The sequence below is a fragment of the Bos javanicus genome, chromosome 15, assembly GCF_032452875.1.
Source record: "Bos javanicus breed banteng chromosome 15, ARS-OSU_banteng_1.0, whole genome shotgun sequence".
NCBI classification, from domain to species: Eukaryota; Metazoa; Chordata; class Mammalia; order Artiodactyla; family Bovidae; genus Bos; species Bos javanicus.
In genome coordinates, this window is record NC_083882.1 from 71,182,186 (window position 1) to 71,202,045 (window position 19,860).

Sequence of the window (19,860 nt, forward strand, 5' to 3'; positions counted from 1 at the left end):
TTATGTGTGATCTTTTAGGCTGGAGACATATTTTTGAATTGGTTAAAAGAACATCTCCAAAGGCAGACTGACTCAAGAGAACCATGTGTGAGCCCGGGAACTCACTCAAAGCTTCTGAAGAGTGGCCAGGGTCAGGAAGGAAGATGGATGGGATTGTTTCCTGATGTTTCCCAGGCAGACATTCTCCTTCTATTGGCCCTATGGTATCTATACTTTAAAGGCACTAGAATTGGTTCAAGCTATGAACCCAGTGGAATGAAGATGAGAAGAAGCAGGAATGGAATAAGCAGATAAGGACAAAGAGAGGAAGACAGTCTATATTGTAGATGTCTCCTTAAATACTGCAAGTGAAACTCTTTCACAATCTAGGGAAGCTGTCGTAAAACCTCACAGACAGGTGCCATGGAGGGCTTCCCATTACTGAACTTGGACACCACAAAGTCAGGGATTTCATCTGCTTTATCTTTGAATCTGATGTCTGGCATAGCGTGTGGTACTTAACTTGCGTTGCTTTCCCCCTCCAGTGGATTGTGACTCTGGAGGGTCTGAGCAATAAAGATACTTTAGTAATGAAAACCTCCAGGGGAACATATCAATCGGATAGCACATCAGAGGTGAGACACACTGCTTAAGAGCATGGAGTTTAGGATGGGAAGTTATTTTAATCCAGACTCAGCTCCTTCTTTCCTCATTGAAATTCAATCCCTTTATCTTTGCCAAGGTTATTCCCCTTTCTCAACCACTATAACTCCTGTTTCCTCTTTTTATGCCCTTTATTCTTCTAATTCCTACTCAGATTTATTATCCAGTAAGTGGTACTATGAATATATGGATGAACAATGGAATGAGTGATTGAGTCCCTAAAATGTTGTCAAACCAGACAAGAGAATTCGTCTTTGTCTATAGAATGTGAAAGGCATGGAAATACCCACATACTGGGATGCTTGCCACAGGTTTGGCAATAAGGATCCAGGATTTAAATCATGGTGTGGCTAAGTTACACTTTCTGAGTTCCAGTTACTTCTTCTTCAAAATAGGGACAGGACTATTTAACAAAAATAGACAGATAATATACATAATGATGGGGATTTGGAGCTATGGGAAAATTAGACATTTTAATATTTGTACTTCAATAAGATTTAGCTTTTATTTTATGTGAGCACTTTACAGAAGAAAATTGATGAAAAGAAAGAAAGAATGGGAGGGAAGAAAGAAAAAGAGAGAGTGAAGGAGTAAGAGGAAGGAAGGAAAATATTCTTAAATTAAAAACTCACTTTGCAGATTAAATGAAGTTGTGTACAACGTCAGGTCAGTAATGACACTTGTGATGTGTGTTGCCCTCTCCCCTCATGTATACAGTGGTACATGGAGTATTGTGGCAGGTCATAGTTAGACCTTGAAGAGCCTCAATTTCTCACAATTAATTGCCAGAATTTTAGTGTTTTTGTCTGTTTTTTAGGGCAGACGATAGCATTAGTATGAGGTGAAAAGCTTCAGAATAAAGAATACCTGACTACTAAAGGATGGAGATTTGTCAGGAAAGGAGTACTGAATGCTGCTCTCAGAATTTATAAATCCTAATAGTTTCAACCTAAAGGCCACTGAATTCCTGCTTATGTCTTATGCGGAAAGGAGCTTGGATTCTTACTACTGAGGATACTACAACTGTATAAAGATGTGTGTGTGTGTGTGTGTGTGTCTCAAAGAATCTTGAAGTTTATTACAGCTGAAAGGAAATTATTTTCAGGGTTCATAGATTTTAATAAATACGTGTGTTGTTTCTGCAAATGATCTATGAAAAATCACCCAAATATTTGTTTTATTGATTTCACTGTCTCCAAGGCCAGAAAATTATGATGTTTTGCTCAGCTTTTAGACATAGTTTGTTTTAGAAATTATTTCTTTGTGTTTGTAGCTAGAAACAAAACCTGGATTCTATTTCTTTAGTTTTATTTTGTCTCATTCTAGTCAATTTAAAGAAAAGAGGGGAAGGGTTTCTGTGACTAATTATAAGATGTATTATCAAAATTATCAAAGGACAAATTGAAAAGCTTTTGTCCTTGGCCACAGACCGTTTCTTATAGTCTAAGGCAATCTTATAAATATATTCCCAACACCCCTACCTCTCTCTTCCAAATAAAAGAAGTCAAGCTGATAATCTTAACAGCCTACTAGTATTTACCTGCTCTTTCTTGTCTCGCTGGTTTTGCCTTGGTGATCCGCGATAAAATTTGCAACCTTGAACTCTAGCACCCTAAATGAATGCATGTTACCAAAATTAATTTAAATCTCAAATATAATTGAAGCTGGTTGTCTACAGAAAAATTTTTCTTTGGCCTTTCCTCATACACCCCCAGCTCTTGCCCTATGAACCTCACTAAATTTCTCAGTTCCATTAGTGATTCTCAGGGTTTGGACAGCTAAGGGATGCTTACTATTCAAGCCTTATTGAAGGAACTCACCTTCAAGGAGAAGAGAAAGAACATATACACAAATACATATGAATTATTGTCAAAGCTATGGTTTTTCCAGTCATGTATGGATGTGAGAGCTGGGCAGTAAAGAAGAATGAGAGCCAAAGAATTGATGCTTTTGAACTATGGTGTTGGAAAAGACTCTTGAGAATTGCTTGGGCACCAAAGGGATAAATCAATGGACATGAATCTAAGCAAACTCTGGGAAATAGTGAAGGATAGGGGAGTGTGGCATGAAGAGTTGGACATGGCTTAACAACTGAATGGGCTTTCCTGGTAGCTTAGATGGTAAAGAATCTGCCTGCAATTCAGGAAACTCAGGTTCAATCCATGGGTCAGGAAGATCCTCTGAAGAAGGAAACGGCAACCCACTCCAGTATTCTTGCCTGGAGAATCCCATGGACAGAGGAGCCTGGCAGGCTACAGTCCATAGGGTCCCAAAGAGTTGGACACAAGTAAAAGGCTAGTACTTTCACTTTTCATTTTAGTGACTGAACTACAACAACAACAACAAATATATTTAGGACATGATCTGACATGGCTGCTGAAATGCAGTGGCAATTCCGGGAACTCACATGCAATAGACAAGAATTAGGAGACACATCATAAAGATGATAGTCACCCTAGTACTGAGGAAAAGGCTGGATTCTCAGGCAGAAGCGGGGAGAAGACACTTCAGGAAAAAGGAACCACGTATAAGTTAAAAGCAGGTACGAGAAAAGTGTAGTGTTGGTCTGCTTTGGCCGATAAGCAGCAAAACCTTGACTGCTCAGGTCTCGGGGCACCTAGTAGAGGCTAGGGTGGCCCTGCTCCTGGGGAAAGTACACTGATCCATGCCTGGCACTCACTGCTCAGCTAAGCTGTAGAAGTGAACCCAAGGAAATACTCCCCAACAGGCAGGACATCTGTTTCAACAGCCAGCTGCCAACAGTCTCTACTCATGGAAAATCAGTTCTGAGAAGAACTAAAGCAGCTTGCATGGCAGTAGTCCAACACACTCAACTCAAGTAGTATGCCACTTGGGTAAGGCAAGGTCAGATGGTAGCATCTTTTTTTTTTTTTTTTTTCAGGAAGAGCAAGTAAAATCAGAGCTGGGGAAACTGCATCATCTTAGGGTCAATCATGAGTATAAAAACAGGGGGATGGGGAATGACATCTCAGGAAATAAATGGAAACCAACTAAAGCCCTAAAGCATGAGAAACCTACCACATGACATACAAGGAGCAGGCTTAGGACAGAGAAGTGATACTGGATTTAGGGCTTCTTCCCAGGTGGCTCAGTGGTAAAGATTCTACCAGACAATGCAAGAGACATGGGTTTGATCCTTGGGTCGGGAAGAATCCCTGGAGAAGGAAATGACAACCCACTCCAGTACTCTTGCCTAAAAATTCCATGGACAGAGGAGCCTGGTGGGTTATGGTTCTTGGGTCACAAAGATTGAGACAATACTGAATGATTAAGCATGTACATCATCCCATCGGATTTAGCTTTCAGAGTGCCCCCCAAGGTCCCTATTGCCTCCACATAAGCAGGCCACTATTCAGCACACCAGGACTGCTTGGAGAAATGGCTATCCTATACAACACATTGCAAGAATAATCTTTGATATCTTCAACAGAGAGGGAAAACACGCCTCATTAATGGCTAGATGAGATACTTTCTAACTTGTTCAAAGTCCAGGTGGCTGAGCTGGTAAAGAATTCACCGGCAATGTGGGAGACCTAGGTTCGATCCCTGGGTTGGGAAGATCCCCTGGAGAAGGGAACAGCTATCCATTCCAGAATTCTGGCCTGGAAAATTCCATGGACTGTATAGTCCACGGGGTCACAAAGAGTCGGACATGACTGACTTACTTTCACTTTCAGAGCCCAAGGCTCACTCTTTCTGAAAATGTTCACTTATTCCTGGAAATGTCTAGGACATCTCACATTGCTCAGGAAATATCAACTCATTCTGTCTTCTTGGTCTAGATCCTGTGTTACAGCCTCCACATGGTAGTGGACACCCTGAGCATGTGACTTTGAGGCACAACAATCGTGTTCTGACTCCTCTTTAACACCTTCAGTTGACAACATTGTACTTGTGTCTCAGGAAAGAGAGTCACTGCCTCCCAAACTCTGCATCTGATACCAGCCTCTGGACTCCCAGAGCAGCATGGCTCAGATCCAGGGTCAGTTATTCTTTCAGTCACCCAGATTCCTCAGGTTTTGTTCTTAACAACTCTATAGACATTTTAAAAAATGTTTTTTAATTGAAGTGTAGTTGTGGTATATGTATTAATTTCAGGTATGCAGCAAAATGATTCAGTTATTGGTACAGCCACTAGGGAAAACTAAGTGGAGTTTCCTTATAAAACTAAAAATAGAGCTACCATATGATTCTGCAATTCCACTCCTGGGCATATATCCAGAGAAAGTCATCATTCAAAAAGATACACGTGCCCTAATGTTCACTACAACACTATTTACAATAGCCAAGACATGGAAGCAACCTAAATATCCATGCCAAATGAATAGATAAAAACGATGGGGTATACTTATATAATGGAATACTAGTCAGTGGATGGCATCACCGACTCAATGGACATGAGTTTGAGTAAACTCTGGGAGTTGGTGATGGGCAGGGAAGCCTGGTGTGCTGTAGTCCATGGGGTCACAAAGAGTCGGACAGGACTGAGCAATTGAACTGAAGTGAACTGAATATTAGTCACTAAAAATAACAAAATAATGACATTTGTAGTAACATGAATGGACCTAGAGATTATCATATTAAGCGAAGTAAATCAGACAAAGACAACATGATATCTTATGTGATATGGAATATGTGATATTCCACATATTTTAGATATGTGGAATCTAAAAAAAAATTACAAGTGAACTCATATACAAAATAGAAATACACCCACAGACATAGAAAACAAACATGGTTACCAAAGGGGAAAGAGGGGATTAAAGATAAAGTGGGAGATTTAGATTAACATATACACACTGCTGCTACTGCTGCTGCTAAGTCACTCAGTCGTGTCCGACTCTGTGCGACCCCAGAGACGGCAGCCCACCAGGCTCCGCTGTCCCTGGGATTCTCCAGGCAAGAACACCAGAGTGGATTGCCATTTCCTTCTCCAATGCATGAAAGTGAAAAGTGAAAGGGAAGTTGCTCAGTCGTGTCTGACTCTTAGCGACCCCATGGACTGCAGCCCACCAGACTTCTCCATCCATGGGATTTTCCAGGCAAGAGTACTGGAGTGGGGTGCCATTGCCTTCTCCAACATATACACACTACTATACATAAAATGTCCTTCTCAGGTGTTGCTAGTGGTAAAGAATCTGCCTGCCAATGCAGGAGATATGAGTTCTGTCCCTGGGTTGGGAAGATCCCCTGGAATAGGAAATGGCAACCCACTCCAATACTCTTGCCTGGGAAATTCCATGGGCAGAGGAGTCTGGTGGGCTGCAGTCCATGTGGTTGCAAGAGTCAGACATGACTAAGAGCCTAAACCACCACGTATAAAATAAATAACCAACAAGGAAAACCAACAAACTTACTTTATAAGACTGGAACTATCCTCAACATTTTGTAATAATTTATAAGGAAGAAGAATCTGAGAAAAGTAGATATATATGTATGAATATTTTAAAATGACTTCAGCAGAACCAAACCTATACCAATTTCTTTATCTCTTTGACTCTTACTTTTCTCCTATGAAACCTGGCCTAATAAGTACAAAACAGACTCTTCTGATTTTTTAATCCAAGTTAAAAACTCCTCCTTTTCTTGTCTACACTCCACCAATTCTATTATAACCAGTCTTTAAATCTTAGTCTTAACATAATTATATCACCGAGCTGAAACTAGAGTGAAGAGAAAAACCTAACTAACATTGATAGTGCTTTTATATAGATTAGCTTTATTGAGACTTATACTTTAAATAATGTTCTTTATTCTTGCATCTCCTCCATCTCACCACATTGAAAAAACAAGTTCTTTATCTTCCCAAACCTCTTTATCTACCCCAAATCTCTCCTTCTATAATCCTCACCATCACTGTAAAGGGAAGCTTCTCTTTATTCATAAAATCTCACTTTCACTCACCGTCTACTTTTAATCATTCCACAGATGATGTCTACTCAAAATATATTCAGAATCCAACCAGTTCTTATCAGTTGGATCTCTACTGTCATGGCACAAGAGATTACTATTCTTCACACGGATTATTGCCACAGCCTGTTCATTGTTCTCTTTTCTCTCACCTGCTCCTCCCTTCAGTCTACACTCAACACAGAAGTCAAGGAATCGAGCATCTTCCTCCATACCTCCCATGTCTAGGACCTCAACTCCCATCCCTTTCTCCCAAGCTTACTTCTGGTTAGCTACCTATAAGCCGTGATGCGCCTCCAGTGCACTAAGCCTGCTTTCACTTGAAGGCCTCTACATGTGTTTCATCTTGGAACTCAGACATTTGCACATCTAAGGTCTCTCACAATCTAATTTTCCTTACCTTCTTAGTGATGCCTTCTCTGATTATTGGTTTAAACTTTCAATGCACTCCTACACCTATATTAGTTGTTGCTTCCCTACTTTGTATTTTTCTATATAACTTGTTACCATCCAACATAGCACTGATTTAATACTATTCTGTTTGTTTGCTGATTGTCTCTGCCAATTAAAATGCGGAAATTTTAAAAGAGCTGAATTTTGTATTGGTGTGGTTCTCTGCTATAGCCCTGAAGCCAAGAAGAATGGCTGAATCTTAGTGGGTGCTCAATAAACATTTATGGACTGACTGACTGAATTAACACATGTTAAGCAACAAATCTAAAGAAACACTGACTAGTAATCCAGTTTTTCCTCTTTATTAGTTCATGACCTCATGCATAACACTCAGCCACAGTCACGTTTATTCCATCTATAAAATAGAAATATTGTTGATTACTAACTACAATGGTAAATGAGAATTGTCTAGGATATAGTATATGTTTAACGGATTGTTGTTGTTAGTAAAATATTTTTAATAACTCGAGATGCCCTTTTCCATCTTCATTAAATGAAAGAATTTCCACTTTTACCCTAAAGAGTAAACACACAAATACAAATATAAAATAAGTGAGACTTTCCAGCTCAGAGTTTGACCCATAAGAGTTCTAAAATGAATAATTGTTTTAATCATAAACTATCCTCAAGATTTCTTTAGTTTTTTCCTGCATTTCTGTGCACTAAATTTCTTGACTTAAAAAATAGTTCAGCAACATGGGGGACTGGAAGGATTTTGTAAATTCTAAGAGTTAATATACCATGCTACTAAAGAGTGCTTTGCCTAAGGCTTTCCTATTCAGTTTTTGACCTTAGAGTGGCTAAGAATAAGGATTCTTCAAGGCATGCTTAACAGTGCCCAGGCCCCAAAGTAGGTGGCCCTAGTTAAAGAGAATTCTTTTTCAACCTCAGGAAAATCCTCAAGGTCTTCCTTGGTTTTTATCTGCTTTCAAAAGCATGGGAACTCCTGGGGAGGTATTCTTACAACTTTTCTTCCTACAAGTAGCCTGCCTGGGAAAAAGTAATACTTTGTCATCATTACTTGTGAAAAGTGAAATTGAGAGTGTAAGTCGCTCAGTTGTGTCCGACTCTCTGAATTCTCCAGGCTAGAATACTGGAGCGGGTAGCCTTTCCCTTCTCCAGGGGATCTTCCCAACCCAAGGATCAAACCCAGGTCTCGCACATTGCAGACGGATTCTTTGCCAGATGAGCCACAAGGGAAGCCCAAGGATACTGGAGTGGGTAGCCTGTCCGTTCTCCAGTGGATCTTCCTGACCCAGGAATCAAACCTGGGTCTCTTGTATTGCCGTGAAAAGTCCACATCAAAATCAAGTCAGCTGATTAACCTACAGAAAATCAGTGGCATGATTTCTTTTGCCAAATCACATGAACGCAAATCTAGGGGACTTAACGAGCAGGGGACTGGAGCCAGCCTGTACCAGCCTGTAAGAGAACATTGTGCCCATCTTTTCCCACCTCTGTGCTGTGACACACATTAAAATGGTAATTGGTCATTAAAATTGGTATTAAAATGGGCCATAGGGCAAGTATTTAAACCATCAAAAGAGGAAAACACTACAAACCGAGTTTTTTGCCTTTTTTTTTCTTTTTTTTCCCTCATAGAGCTGGTTTTCCAGCACATCTTGGTTCTACTTTGTAATTTCCAAGTGTACATATATATATATAAAATCATTCTACAATTTGTTACTGCTGTGCCATCTCTGTGCAAGACACTCAATTTAGGAGTTGCTCTCTGAAATAGAAGCATACCATTCAGTGGAATAGAATGCTCATCCCAAATTGTTTTACTGCCTCGAAATTTCTGGTTTATGGTTTGGTTTCTTGAACAGTAAATGTGCACAGTGAAACATTTTGCTTTACTGCAGTGATATTTCATTGTATTTGCACCAGGAATACAGACCTTAAAGATGTAAAATGTGAGAAATCAAGCATAAGGAATACCCATGATATTTAACACATTTGTCACTTTAAAAAAAGTTGAGAAAATGGAGGTACTGCCAATAATATGATCATTCTACTTACTTGGACAGATAGGATAGGAGACTTAGCAGACATGGGCTGATTTTTCTTTCAAAAACATGCTTCCAATACACCTGGAAACTTCTGAGTTATGTTTAATAAACTGGAATATGGTAAGAAGATGCAATCTCTCTGATTATGTTCTCTCTTTCTTACCCCTACCGCTCAACCCTCAACTATATCATGTGAAGGTGGCTCAGAAAAATTGGCTAAATCTATATTATACAGTCAGAAAAATTGCAGAAATCCCATTTAGGATGATGGCAATAAGAAGAAACTGCCATTTTCATCCATCTTTTTGATGTTTTTAATCTCTTTTCCTTAATGAAGTGATTGTTATCACATTATTTTATTGCTAAAATTCTAACAACAAAACATGTTTTGCTCATGCTAACGCTAATATATTTTTTAAGGTATTTAAGTTTATATTTTAAAAGAAATAATAACAATACATAAGAAATTTTTAAAATGTAATAAACTTTGTGAAGCTTAAAACTCATAGAATAATACAATTTCCTGCTAATTCAGGCTATTTTCTACATTGAATACTATACAGCACCCTGATCATTTCAATTTGTGGCAACTATAAACTTTAAATGAGAGATAGAATCTGCCATAAGTTTGTAAATTCTTTGAAGTTTTAAGGGTGTGAGTTCCAAGTGTAGTTTTCTGTCTCAGGAATCTATTAAAATGGATTTCCATGAAAACAGGTGTATCACGGGAAAATAACACCTTTCCAGTTCAGTGCCATCCCTATTCTTCACTGAAAATCACATAAAATAGAAGTCACCGCACTTCACACTTTGCTCTTTCTTTTTATTTTATAGAACTAGGCATTCATGGAGAGCTCTTCATCCAAAGAGCTAGACTCTTATGAAAAAGCCAACCAAACAAAAAACAGGAAGCTTTTTTAAAAACTTGATCCTGTAAATACTCATTATTGAGAAAGCCTACTGCTGCTTTATCAAATACACAAGTCAAAGTTCATATCCTCTGAGTGTCTATGATGTAAGCAGGAAGCCGTCTTTTCATCTGCCTGTGATGAGCAGAACTTTTTGCTTTCGCAGGAGGCCCCTTGCCTTCATTAAACATGTTTTTGTTGCCTCAAGATTCCTAACATCATGGTTCTTGTTAGTTTCCCTAAGCCTCTTGCATCCCCTGATCCAGGACTGAAATGCTAGAGAGTTCGTTAACTGTGACACTGACTTTCTGCCAAGGATCTTTTTAATTGTGGAATTCTGTTCTTAGGTATCTGAAAAGCCATTATGTGATGCCCAGACTGTTGGATTTTACAATAAATTGATGACATTCAGAGCTCCTCTTTGGGTTATGTTTAGGATGGATTTCATGCCTGTCTAAAGGACAGTGAAGTTAACTCATCTTGTTACCTATGCTGCTATTTTTATTTATTCATTACATTTTTTTTTCTCCTTTGTACATGTTCAGATGAGTGGATTGACATTTAACTCCCAGGCCACCAGTATACATATACCTTGTTAAACATGAAGCTATTTTGGTTGGTATTTGGGGTTAGAGAAGGAACTATGAGATAGAGGGAGCACTTGATCTTAAATATTTTAAAATATATGTATGAAAAAATGATACTTATTTCTGCTCTGCTTCTGCCAAGGTCAGAACAATAAATACCTTGCTTCATTGGCAGGGATACGATTCACACAAAGAATTCTCTGATTTGGTAAAGGAATGTATACTTTGCTTAGTAATGCTTTGTGTCCTCTGCCTGACTCTTTTGCAACTCCATGGACTGTAGTCTGCCAGACTCCTTTGTCCATGGGATTTTCCAGGCAAGAATACTAGAGTGGGTTGCCATGCCCTCCTCCAGGGGATCTTCCCAACACAGGGATTGAATCCATGTCTTCTTCAGCTCTTGCATTGGCAGGCGGATCTCTGAGCCACCTGGGAGAAAGGGAACATCTTTTCTGCAGAGATTTTGGAAAATACAAGACAAATTATTTCCCAGCAGCTCCAAGTGCTGTCTCCTCCTCTGCTAAACTCGTAGAGGAAGCCATGCATAATGACTAATGTGCTCTATTAGGCACTAGCAGCAGACAAAGAGGAACAAGACACTGCCTTGCTCCGAGGAGATGAAAGACAACGTTCTACCTTATATATTATAGCTATGGTCGTCTTTCCATTTTAGCAGTGTTACTGGCTTGTATATAACTTGGTAGTTAGGTCTATATTATAAATATATATGTGATATACCTTCCTTGCTTCCTAGAATATTGTTTCACATGTAGGAGACAATTCAGCAGATTAATTCATTTGGTAATTATTCCTTCATTCAATAATTATGTGTAAACTTCTACTGTGTGAAGTAATCCTCTTTTGAAATGGGTTTGCATGTATTCCTACTCAAATACAGGAGACTGGACCTAGTAAAAGCTTAAGTTTCTTTAGTTGCTTGCTTTGTTTTCTTTTCTTTGTCTTTACACCTTTACTTGAATTATTATTGTTAAAATTTAACAATAAAAGTAGACCCATCAGAATGTCTTCAAAAACATTTCCAAAGGGCTCTATTTCCAGGAGGATGAATTAGACTTTCATTTTCCTATTCACCCCACTAAGTACAGTTAAAATCTCTGGACAGTATATATTTAAAATAAATATATAAGAAGGAGCTGAAAGGTAGAGAGTAGGAAACAGTCTAGGAAGCTTGCTGCTGCTGCTAAATCACTCCAGTCGTGTCCGACTCTGTACGACCCCATAGACGGCAGCCCAACAGGCTCCCCCATCCCTAGGATTCTCCAGGCATGAACACTGGAGTGGGTTGCCATTTCCTTCTCCAATGCATGACAGTGAAAAGTGAAAGAGAATCCACTTAGTCATGTCCAACTCTTAGCGACTCCATGGACTGCAGCCCACCAGGCTCCTCCATCCATGGGATTTTCCAGGCAAGAGTGCTGGAGTGGGGTGCCATTGCCTTAGATCTAAGTAATTACACAATAGTGAGTTCCTGGTATTTCCATTTGTCTCATACACACCAGACCTGAAGAAGAAGAGACCACAAACCCAGAAATGCTGACATGTACAAACTAAAAAGGGACTTCCCCGGTGGCTCAGCAGTAAAGCATCTACCTGCAATGTGGGAGACTTGCAGGAGACATGGATTCAAACCCTGGGTCAGAAAGATCCTCTGGAGAAGGAAATGGCAACCTGCTCCACTGTTCTTGCTTGGGAAATGCCAAGGACAGAGGAGCCTGGTGAGCTACAGTCCATGGAGTCTCAAAGAGTTGAACACAACTAAGCAACTAAACACAACAACAGACTGAAAAACAAACCAAAAGACACAGAAAAGGCAGTTTAGGAACATGGAAAACTCCAAGACAATTCCCCTTATCCAGCTGAACATCTCCAAAAAATATTGCTTTATCCTTAACCAATACCAAGACAGCTTTCACGTTTCACCTTCACCAAGTTATGACAAGGTCTCTTAAACTCCCCACCAAGGTGCAATCAGACAAGGCCAAGTAGGAAACTAGAACATTCTTCTCTGCCAGGTAGCACCAAGGCCACCTTCTGTCTCTTGCTTTCTCTGTGCAAGTGATATGGGGAGCCTGGACTTTGTTCACTCAGCAGTAACAGGGACTTTCCCCGACATGCTCAAAATGTATCACAGTTGGCTTAATGGAGAGTCAGGACATGGACCACCTCCCAGAAGTCATGAAGCTACTCTTCTGCCCATAGGGTCAGTGGTGGACAAGTGGGTAGCGGTTACACTCCCTCCTATACCTCCCAGCCAGGGATGTATCAATGGATATCTGGTAAGAGCTGGAACACCTGCCCACACTCAGAATAATGAAGAGCTCCGCCTACCCATGTGTCAACAGAGGCCAAATAAGGACAATGAATATGAATTTCTACTCTAACTTGATGTCAACTTATCCCACTTCCTCTGCTGAAGCAATATCAGAAGAAGGCAGCTAAAACGGAAGGTCTCAGAATATAATACCCAAATTCTTCATTATACCAATAACCAAGAAGATTTCCAAATGGATGTAAAATTCGATCAATAGATGTTAGTGCCAAGAAGAGCAAGTGGATATCCATAAACATGTCCTTAATGTGACTTGAGTTTCACATCTTATATAAAAGTTAACACAAAATGGGTTATGGGTTATGAACTTATATATAATAAATAAGACTGCAAAAGAGACACTGATGTATAGAACAGTCTTTTGGACTCTGTTGGAGAGGCATAGGGTGGGATGATTTGGGAGAATGGCATTGAAACATGTATAATATCATATATGAAACGAGTCGCCAGTCCAGGTTCAATGCACAATACTGGATGCTTGGGGCTGGTGCACTGGGACGACCCAGAGGGATAGTATGGGGAGGGAGGAGGGAGGAGGGTTCAGGATGGGGAACACATGTATACCTATGGTGGATTCATTTTGATATATGGCAAAACCAATACAATATTGTAAAGTTAAAAAATAAGATAAAATTTAAAAAATAAATAAAAGTTTTAAGGAAAAAAAATAGAAGAAAACCTTTGAGGTTTACAGATAGGAAAAGAGTTCTTATACCGGACACTGAACTATGATCCACAAAGGGAAAATCTAATAAATTGGACTCTATGCTAAGTCACTTGAGTCGTGTCCGACTCTGTGCGACCCCATAGACAGCAGCCCACCAGGCTCTCCTGTCCCTGGGATTCTCCAGGCAAGAACACTGGAGTGGGTTGCCATTTCCTTCTCCAATGCATGAAAATGAAAAATGAAAGTGAAGTCACTCAGTCGTATCCGACTCTTAGCGACCCATGGACTGCAGCCTACCAGGCTCCTCCATCCATGGGATGCCTTCTCCAAAATTGGACTCTACTGAAATTCAAAATGTTTTCTCTGAAAATTAAAACCACAGTGGATATTAACTTGTACCTGTTAGACTATTTTCAACAAGGCAAATGCTGGTGAAGACATATAGAAAAGGGAATCTTGGTAAACTGTTAGTGGAGATGCAAATTGGTGTAGCCACTATGGAAAATCGTATGAAAGTTTCTCAAAAAAATGAAAAGCAATACTCTGTATGATCCAGGTACCACACTTCTAGATGTAAATACAAAGGAAATGAAATCAGTTTCTTGGACAGATATCTATATTCTCATGTTCACTGTAGCACTGTTCACAGTAATAAAGTGTCAATCAATGAATAAATTGATAAAGAAGGTATTGTGTACATAGATATAGATTCCATATATAGATATATATATATATCATATCATGTATATATTTGATATATGTTGTTGTTCAGTCATGTCCAATTCTCTGTGACCCCATGGACTGAAGCACACCAGGCTCCTCTGTCGTTCACTATCTCCCAGAGTTTGCTGAAATTCATGTCCATTGAGTCAGTGATGCTATCTAACCATCTTAATCTTTCCCAGCATCAGGGTCTTTTTCAGTCAGTCAGATCTTTGCATCAGGTGGCCAGACTTCTTGAGCATCAGTTTCAGCTTCAGCATCAGTTCTTCTAATGAATATTTGGGGAAATTTTGCCATTTATAATAACATGGGTAAACCTTGAGGGCATTATGCTAAGTGAAATAAGTCAAACAGGGAAAGACAAATACTGTATAATCTCACTTATATTTGAAATCTAAAAACAGATCAACCTCAAAAAAATCTAAACACAGATAAAAAAATACTATATCTTTCTATTTGTTTCACAGAGCAACGTGTTAGTCACTCAGTCATGTCTGACTCTCTGCGACTCCATGGACTATAGCCTACCTCTGGAATTCTCCAGGCAAGAATACTGGAGTGGGTTGCCATTTCCTACTCCATCATAGAAACAAAGAGCATATTAATTGTTACCAGGGTAGAAGGTGGGAGCAATAGACATTGGTCATAAAGTACAAATTTTCTCTTATGTGATGAGTAAGTTCTAGGGATCTAAAGTAAAGCATGATGACTACACTGCTTTGATATTTGGGGATGTAAACACTAGATATCTCAAATGTGAGGTTTGCATCATTCTTGGGGAATTAAAACCTTTTTCCCTTCATAGAAAAGTTTATATTTTTCTCTAAAATAGAAACCCCAGAGAATATGGAGGCCCTACAATCTCTCTAGTTGGCAACAGGGCAGTGACTAGAGGATAGGCTTGATCATAACCCTGTCTATAATACAGCTTCCCAGGTGGTGCTAGTGGTAAAGAACCCACCTGTTAATGAAGGAGACACAAGAGAAGTGGGTTCCATCCCTGGGTCAGGAAAATCCCCTAGAGACGAGCATGGCAACCCACACCATTATTGTTGTCTGGGAAATCCCATGAACAGACCAGCCTGGCAGGCTACAGTCCATAGGGTCACAAAGAGTTGGACACAACTAAAGTGACTTAGCATGCACACGCAGTATAATCAAAGCTATGATTTTTCCAGTAGTCATATGGATGTGAGCATTGGACCATAAAGAAGGCTGAGAGCCAAAGAATTGATGCTTTTGAATGGTGGCATTGGAGAAGATCCTTGAGAGTCCCTTGGACTGTAAGGAGATCAAACCAGTCAATCTTAAAGGAAATAAACCCTGAATATTCACTGAAGGACTGATACTGAAGCTGAAGCGCCAACACTTTGACCACCTGATGTGAAGAGAAAGTTCATTTGCAAGACCTTGATGCTGGAAAGGATTGAGGGCAGGAGGAGAAGGGAGCAATGGAGGATGAGATGGTTGGATGGCATCACTGACTCAATGAACATGAGTTTGAGCAAACCCCAGGAGATGGTGAAGGACAGAGAAACCTGGTGTGCTGCAGTCCATTGGGTTGCAAAGAGTCAGATGTGACTTAGAGACTGAACAGCGATAATAACAGCAGTGCTCTTTGCATTACACTGTGCCACATACTTTTATTATTACTCTGTAGTTAAAGACTGATTTTCATTTGCTTGTTTCTATTAATCCTATTTATATTTCATCCAGATTAAACTTACTATACCCTCCCCTTCCAAAAAAGACAGTATTATATAGCTAAATTTTGCTAGGAGTTGTTTTTTTTTTTTTAATTAACAGTCCTTAAATGTTTTCACCACAAAACAATAACAAAATGGCAATTTGAGATGAAGCATGTGTTAACTAACCTTAACTGTGGTGAACATTTCACAGTGTGTATACGTATCAACTCATCACACTGTATACCTTAAACTCACGCAACATTATATGTCAATTATCTCTAAATAAAACTGGGGATAAACCTACTATATATATATACAACCACCATATAATCTAGCAACTGCTCTTTGGGACAATAAAATGAAATCTTATGTTCACACAAAAAGCTGTACATGAATGCTTCTAGCCATTTTGCAACAGCCTCAAACTGGAAATAATCAAGACATCCTTCAGAAGGTGAATGGTAAAATAAACTCTTATGCATCTTTACCATAAATTAATACAGTTGGAAAAATCAGTGAACTGCTGATGCAGTCAAGAACTTGGGTGAATCTTCTGAGAATTATGTTGGGTGAAAAAAAGCCTATCCCCAAATGTTACATACTGTACAATTCCATTTAGATAACATTTTTGTAACGACAAAAGTATAAAAATGCCCTGTGCTTAAGGAAATGAAGTGGGTGGGGCTATAAAAGGGCAACAGGAGAGACCCTTGTGGTGACAGAAAATCTCTTGACTGTAGAATGTCAGTATCCTGTTAGTCATACTGTTCTATAGTTTTATAAGATAGTATCATTAGGGGGAATGCAGGAAGAGGACACTGAGATCTCTCCATGTTATTTCCTAACACAAGTGTTAATGTAGAATCGTAAAAGTCGGTCATTATCACATTTACATATTTTATATCTATGCACATTCAATCACATGAAAGCCCTTAGTTGTTTTTCCAGCAAAACAGATTCAGGCCCTAAGAGGAATGCTTAGAAATTTATTCTTTTATAATCCATCATCTTATGCCACTTGTTGAAGCCAAAGTGGCACTGGACTAGTTAGGTGAATCTGTTAACTAAGTCAATATTTGTGATCAAAGTGATGAGACGAATCAAGCCAGGCAGATTCTTGCATTTGAAATTAAACACATACACACGCAGACCTTTACATGCAAACAGGGACAGGATGTGCGCTCACTGTTAGGTTGCTATCTCAGTTCAAATCCATACTCCACACAGTATCCAAGATATATACTGCATCTTGCTTTGAAATGCTGAGCCTGGGTCTCTGCAAAGCACAATATTCTTTTGCTACCTGATTTTCTGTTTCTGTCAATAGACACAGTTAGAGGGAGACTGGAGAGCTGGAGGGAAAATTGCTCATGACCTACACCCTACAGAACAGTTAATTCCAGTTTTTTTCTTTTTTCCCATACTCCTAAAAACAACCTCACGGTGCCCCTCTTCCAGGTGATATAACAGCGCTAGCTGCCTGGTACTCCTTCCTCAGAGATCCGGCTCCATCTTTGCCTGTGGATTCCCTTCTAATTCTTTAGGCTGTTAATATTCGCTCAACAGGTTTCCCCACAAAATTCTGAGTCCCAGATATCTGTGGTTCCCAATCTGACCTCCTGGGGCACTACACTTGCAAGCTGGTGCCATTGCCTTCTCCACATTCTTCTTAGAGACATTAATCCCAGCAAGATGGAGTCCTTCTCACCCCAGCTTCTACAGTTCCTCAGTCTTTCAGGCAGCAAGGCTACTCAAGATCCCTGAATGTCAGTTCTGTAAAGCCCTTCCTCCAATCTTCTGAATTCTCATCATCCCAAATTCATGTCTGTTGCTCTGCAGCCAAAGTAGCCACTTCCTGCAACCTCTATGACTTATCAGTGTCCTTGCTCACGTCTTTAATTCTCCAATATCTGGTTAATAATTCCTAAATTACATTTTATCTATTATAATACCCAGTGTAGTTTCTGTTTCCTAGGTATAACCCAGATGCAGGCCATTAGCGGTAAGATTAGAAGGTGAATAAATGGGAAGATGCCAGAGAGGCCATGAGAAGCTAGGTTCAAGGCAAAAGTATGAAAGAATCAAATGAAGGAAGGGTAAGAAAAACAATCAGAAGCTGAGAGAGAGAAAGAAAGAGTCGGGTAGAAAGAGAGAGAGAAGAATGGATGGAATATATATTCAGGGAGAAGTAGAGTTGCAAAGAGGATAAGTTTGCTACTGCTGATGAAAATGGTACAGACATATAAGAAAATGCTAGAACTATCTTTTTTTTTTTTTTCCTGTTTTCAATTTCTGTTTCAATTCCAGCCCATGCATGTAAACAAAATAATTATCTTTTCACTACAGTGACTATTATGAGTCTTTCTTCCTGATAAACAAAAGAGCCGAAGTAAAAGGAAATAACATCCCCCCTTCCATATAGATAGAAGGACTAAGTGAAAGTGAAATTTACTCAGTCATGTCCGACTCTTTGTGACCCCATGGACTATACAGTCCATGGAATTCTCCAGGCCAGAATACTGGAGTAGATAGCTGGTCCCTTCTCCAGGGGATCATCCCAACCCAGGGATCAAACCCAGGTCTCTTGCACTGAGGCGGATTCTTGAAAGGGGGCCATCACATGCTCTTAAAATACCCAAAAAATGAACAACAACAACAACAAAAAACAAGACTTTCAGGTCTTTCCTCTTTTTGCTGCCTCATGTTCCTCTTGATGCGCTGCTACCTTACCTTGATCTTACCATTGCCTTTCATCTTTAGAGAACACTTCACATGCTAAAAAACACCTCCATATCTGTGCTCTTATGTGACTTTCCAAACACAGTGGTTTCCCAGAAGACAGATAACATGTTTTCCATTTAGCTTAATCTATACAATGTGATGGACAAGATGCAAAAATGGATAGATGTCTTCAAGGAAGATCTTTAGTTATGAATCCAGGACAGGTAGCTGTTATACATGCAACTCAGAACTAAACATTAACAGAAAATGTAGGACAATTCCGCATGCCCCAGTGCCAGATTCTAAGAAGATTTCTACTTTACTCTTAAAACCGCAAGAATGATTCAAGCAAGCATTTGCCAATTAAGATGGCAAGTACAAATGTCTCCCTTGCCATAGATGGAGCTCAATGCCACTAGAATTTCAGCTTACTTTTTTTTTTCTTCTCCTTAATACAGTTGAGCCCCACAGATGAATAAGCAGATTATTTCAATTTCACAGAACTGGACATCTCCAATTTCTAGGCTCACGTGGCCTTGACAATTGATGATACAACATGTAGCTGCAGACCATGCCACAGCCCATGCCCTCCGCCCATGAACTGACACTTGTATGAGTGACCTGGACTTTCATTCTTCCTCGCTGGTTCATTCAGGCAAGTTCAGCTTTCCCAATAGCCCACGAGAAAATATTTTCATGCTGTTACCACATCAGGTATTCCAACCTCACCAGGATTTCAAAGGGAGAATAAAAAACCAGTTACCTTTCCCAAACACTTTGTTCCATATTAATGACCTAACTACTGCCCTGGTTTCAAAGAAGGAGGGGGACATCACCATTTGTCTGATTGTTCCATTCTGAATCCTGGGCAGACCAATCTGCTGCTCTTTCAACTCCTGGGGCAGTACAAAGAAACATCTGTTCCAGGAACAGTTGGACTCTCACCCCTCTGCATAAATCACTACTAGTAAAAGTTTTATGAGGTGGGTACTTTTTCCCCCTGCTTCTTCCTTTTGTAATTGACTGAAGCCCAAATGAACAAGATGAAATGGCCAGACATTTAGCCATATGTTGGCATCCACATGTGTACATTTGGGAGGCAAGAGAAGCTGTCAGCTGATGAAGGAACATTACAATCATCTGAAATGTAATTAACAACCCCACAGTCAATGAATCTT

At 39.7% G+C, this 19,860-nt stretch overlaps 1 protein-coding gene across 2 annotated transcripts in view; it reads right to left on the reverse strand.

The window, feature by feature from the left end:
* The window catches only part of LRRC4C (leucine rich repeat containing 4C), a 1,431,417-nt gene that overhangs the window by 554,342 nt on the left and 857,215 nt on the right, over nucleotides 1–19,860 (reverse strand). The gene's annotated exons all lie outside the window — the stretch shown is intronic.